At 49.8% G+C, this 5285-nt stretch overlaps 1 pseudogene; it reads left to right on the top strand.

Annotated features, from left to right (window-relative positions):
* Positions 1-2506: 2506 nt before the first annotated feature.
* Positions 2507-3242, top strand: LOC123038226 (translation initiation factor IF-2-like; annotated as a pseudogene).
* Positions 3243-5285: the final 2043 nt, after the last annotated feature.

Here is a 5285-nt window from a genome sequence, read left to right as displayed (position 1 = left end):
TAGCATTCAAACTTATTCCTACACTATATAGGAGTATAGATAATGGCAATTTGGTCCTTCCTAACAGCCATCGCCAAGAACCAAGACTACCACCACCGCGGACGAACCACTTGAGTGGAGGTCTCACTGCAGAATCCTTGCCAGCTCGTCGCCAGTGGAACAAGATGTAGACGCCTAACGAACACTGCACGACCTCCCTTTTGGCATCAAACCGGGAGGAATAAGAGGAGCTGGCGTTGAAGTCGCTGGAGCTTCATGTGATGGCCGCCATTCGACCATGAGAAGCATGGGTAGATGAAGCTGGCAGTCGAACATCAACGCTCGTCGATGGGCGCCGTAGCTTGCCCTTGAATCCCCAGCTGATACGCTCCAGGAAAGAATTGCTCTTGCAGCTCGGTGAAGTTTGAAGATGGAGCCTCCCTTCATCCACCTTTCTCCATGGATTCGTATTATGAGTTTATGTGTTTTGATGAACCGAAGGTTGTTCGGAGTCCCATATGAGATCACAGACAAGACGAGGAGTCTCAATGGTCGAGACATAAAGATTGATATATTGGAAGGTTATATTCGGACACCGGAATGGTTCTGAAGTGTATCGGGGATTTTTCGGAGTACCGGGGGGTTACCAGAACCCCCGAGGGGTTATTGGGCCTTCATGGGCCTAGTGGTGGAAGAGAGGAGGCAGGCCAAGGTGTGGCTAGGGGCGGCGGCCCCCCTTTACTTCTCTTCCCCTTCCCCCCTTCTCCTTGTGGAAGTAGGAAAGGGGGGGCGACACATTCACCATCCTTCATTTTGAACTTGTCAAGTTGACTTTGAAGCACATCCAATTTGGATTCCTTGACGGAGTCGGTACCTTCATGCATATAAATCAAAGTATCCCAAATTTCCTTTGCATTATCAAGACGGCTCATTTTGTTGAATTCTTCGGGGCACAATCCGTTGAAGAGAATATCACAAGCTTGAGCATTGTATTGAAGCATCTTCAACTCTTCCGCGGTAGCTTCATGGTTTAGTTCTCTCCCAACAAAGAATTCACCTTGCAAGCCAATACACACAATAGCCCAAACAGCGGGGTTATGTCCAAGAATATGCATTTTCATCTTATGCTTCCAACTAGCAAAATTAGTGCCATCAAAGTAAGGACCTCTACGGTGGTAATTTCCCTCACTAGACGCCATACTCTCCTAGGTTGTGAAACCAAGGTTATGACCACCAAAAGCTGTGGAAATCAAAGCAAATGGAGACCAAAGCTCTGATACCACTTGTAGGATCGGAAGTATGTCTAGAGGGGGGGTGATTAGACTACTTGACCAAATCAAAATCTATCCTTTTCCCAATTTTAGTTCCTGGCAGATTTTAGCAACTTAGCACAAGTCAAGCAATCAACCTACACATGCAATACTAAGAGTATAGCGGCGGAATGTAAAACAATTGCATATGAAGGTAAAGGGATGAGTTTGAGGGAGCAAACGCAATGTTGACACGGAGATTTTTTATCCGTGGTTCCGATAGGTGGTGCTATCGTACATCCACGTTGATGGAGACTTCAACCCATGAAGGATAACGGTTGCGTGAGTCCACGAAGAGCTCCACCCACGAAGGGTCCATGAAGTAGCAACCTTGTCTATCCCACCATGGCCGTCGCCCACGAAGGGCTTGCCTCACTAGGGTAGATCTTCACGAAGTAGGCGATCTCCTTGCCCTTACAAACTCCTTGGTTCAACTCCACAATCTTGTTGGAGGCTCCCAAGAGACACCTAGCCAATCTAGGAGACACCACTCTCCAAGAAGTAACAAATGGTGTGTTGATGATGAACTCCTTGCTCTTGTGCTTCAAATGATAGTCTCCCCAACACTTTTTTTCGAGAAAACGCAAAAGAGTTTGCGTTTCATTTCATTGAACAGGAAGAGAACAGCAGTACAGGTACAACCTCCCAGGAGGAGGGACACACGCACACACACACCATCGTCCTCACCAGACAAGCAGGTGAGGAGGTGCAACCAATTACAGACCGCAACGACGAAAGGTCTTGCCTTGTCCAACCTCCAACCATGAATGGCAAGGTAGCTAGACACAGAGCCTCAATGCCGCGTCACAGTCGTTGCCAGGCGCCTCCGAAGAAGACTGCATCTCTAGGGCTGACCGGGCCAACGTACCTTCCATCCATATGTGCCTAGGAGATGGCAGGTGGATGGCAGGACCCATCCAAAACTAGCGAAGCCATCGTCTTGGACGTGCTGGCGCCGGCATACATTGCGCCCCGGACGCCCACGCTCCATGTTGCAGCCCTCATCACAGCATCGCATTACCAGCAAACCTTGCCGGAAAGACCGGGGAGGCCACCATCTCCAGCTACCGCATAGGGGACTCCAAGTGCGACCCAAGCAGCGCTTTCAAGAAAGGAACGACGCTGAGACGCCGCCGCTGCCTTGTCCAGTGAACTGGACCAAGGGTTTCCCCCGGTGCCCGAGGAGAGGGTCCAGTCCGGGCCATGACAGCGCCTCCATGGAGGTAACGGCACCCTCAGGTGTTGCCGTTGTCAGCGCAGGCCATCGCCGCACAGGGATTTCGCCCGGCCCAAGACCAGAACCCCAAAACCGCCGAAGCAGAGCAAACAGGAGATGGGGAAGCAGATCGCCAGAGAGGACCACCAGCACCGAGAGGGAAACCACGTATTGTCACTGTCGATGTAGGGAAGCACCAGCCAGCGCAGTGCAGCAGCTGCCGGATGGCTGCCAGACAAGGCCAACCATCGCAGGGGACGCGTCGAGCAGGGCTAGTGGCGCCGTCACGGAGACCAGCCACCTGCACCTTGCCACCGCCGACCATGGCCGCTGCCGCGCTGGCCCGCACCCTCCGCCGCCCGGATCCGCCGGGGCACGGCCAAGCAGCCACAGCCGCGCCCCCAAAGGGTCGCGCCGCGCCGCCCGCCTGCTCGCCACACCAGTCCAGAGGCCCGACCCTCTGGATCTGGGGCCACCGACGCGAAACCCTAGGTTCAGAGAAGCGCAGCTCTGTCAGCCTCGTCGAGCCCCACGCTCGAGGGGGGAGGCCGCCTGGGAGCGAAGTCCCACCGCCGCCGGATCCACCAGGGCTTTGCCCGGCGGGGAGCACCGGCGGCGGCAGGGGGAGGGGTAGGAGGAGGGGAGGGAGCGCTCGAGGGCTGCGTCGCCTCCCGAGTCGCCCGTGGGAGGACGACGCGGGGGAGGGGGGCAAATTGACAAATTGTTGGTGGTTCTAGTCTCCCCAACACTCAACTCTCTCTCATAGGATTGGATTTGGTAGAAAGAAGATTTGAGTGGAAAGCAACTTGGGGAAGGCTAGAGATCAAGATTTATGTGGATGGAATGGAATATCTTGACCTCAACACAAGTGTAGGTGGTTCTCTCTCAGAAAATATGTATTGGAAGTGTAGGCATGTTCTGATGTCTCTCTCCACGAATGAAGAGTGGGTGGAGGGTATATATAGCCTCCACACAAAATCTAACCATTACACACAAATCACCAAACTCGGTGGGACCGAATCATTAAACTCGGTCGGACCGATTTAGTTCAAAATATGAACGTTAGGATTCTCGGTGGGACCAACATGTCAACTCGGTGGGACCGATGTCATTAGGGTTAGGGCATAACGTAATCTCGGTGAGACCGATTACACAAACTCGGTGAGACCTATTTTGGTAATAGCCAAATAGAGAGTTGGTCAGGCAAACTCGGTGGGACCGATTCGCTCATCTCGGTTGGACCGAAATGTTACGAAGGGGAAACAAAGAGTTTGCATTGCAATCTCGGTGGGACTGATCGCTCATCTCGGTTTGATCGAAACGTTACGAAGGGAAACAAAGAGTTTGCAATCCCATCTCGGTGAGACCGAGATCCCTATCGGTAAGACCGAATTGATTAGGGTTTCTGGCAGTGGCTATGTCAACTAAACTCGGTGGCTCCAGATGGAAAGAATCGGTGGAGCCGACTTGGACTTTTTGGTTGAGGACATATGTGGATATGAGAAAGTAGTGGAGGGTTTTGGAGCATATCACTAATCATTTTGAGAAAGATCCTCATTAAGCAACACCTCATCCCTTCTTAATAGTATTGGCTTTTCCTATAGACTCAATGTGATCTTGGATCACTAAAATAAAAAATGTAGAGTCTTGTACTTTGAGCTTGAGCCAATCCTTTGTCCTTAGCATTTTGAAGGGTCCACTTTCTAATCCATGCCATGCCAAACATTGAGCTTTCCTGAAATATTTATCTTGGAATAGTATTAGCTCAATGAGCTATATGTTGTTTGGAATTACCAAAGCCACCCAGGGATAGTTGCACTTTCAATCTCCCCCTTTTTGGTAATTTATGACAACATATAGATCAAAGCTTCAACAAATGATAAATAAGATTGAAAAACATCGTCGCTTTGAGAAGTATGTGATAAGCAAGAGCTCCCCCTAAATTTGTGCATTATTTAAGATTTGCTTTTGAATGCAAATGCACAATCGATTAGGATCATGGGTTACTCTTCCATGTCACATACATCTTGGTGGAGCGCTCAAAATGATAGAGATTAAAAGGATGCACTCATCACCAAGCAAAGTGAATGATCATAATAGGGTATGAAAGATAGCATTAACCAACAAGCATTAAGGGTAGCATATGATCAAACACTTGACCAAATAAGTATCTCACAAGGACATAAAGTAGTATCACACAAGCACACATTAAAGTTTCAAACCAACCAAAAAGAGTGCAAAGAGAGATAAAAACCAACACTCTCTCTCTCTCTCGAAGCCTATGATCTATACATTTTTCTCCCCCTTCGGCAACAAGTTACCAAAAAGTTCGAAAATGCATAGTGCTAAACGACTCTCAGGCTTGATCTTCGGGAGGTGGTGTTGAGAGAATGCCAAGGACGAAAGCTTCTAATGAAGTGGCTGGAGCTGGTGGAGTAGATGCTGGAGCTGGAACTGGAGCTGTAGCTGCTGGTGCTGATGATGTAGCTCTAGTGTCTGTCACTGGCACTGTAGCAGATCTTTGTCCTCTGGGCACTCTAGCAAATGCATCTGTGGTAGACTTGCCCTTCTTCTCCTCTACTTCCTCCTGAAGTTGCTCAACTGCAGTTTGGATCTCTGTGATCTTGACATCAAGGTCATAGAATTTCGTCTCAACAATCCTTTCCAAGCTCTCCTGGTTCTTGGTCAGGGTGGCCAGACCTTGCTCAATCCTCAGAGTGGATTGGATCATATATCCAAGCTGGTCTTGCTTGCTCTTCAAGAAGACCCGAGATGCCTCT

Source organism: Triticum aestivum, chromosome 2A, assembly GCF_018294505.1.
Source record: "Triticum aestivum cultivar Chinese Spring chromosome 2A, IWGSC CS RefSeq v2.1, whole genome shotgun sequence".
In the NCBI taxonomy this organism is placed as follows: Eukaryota; Viridiplantae; Streptophyta; class Magnoliopsida; order Poales; family Poaceae; genus Triticum; species Triticum aestivum.
This window is presented reverse-complemented; position numbering and strand designations above follow the sequence as displayed.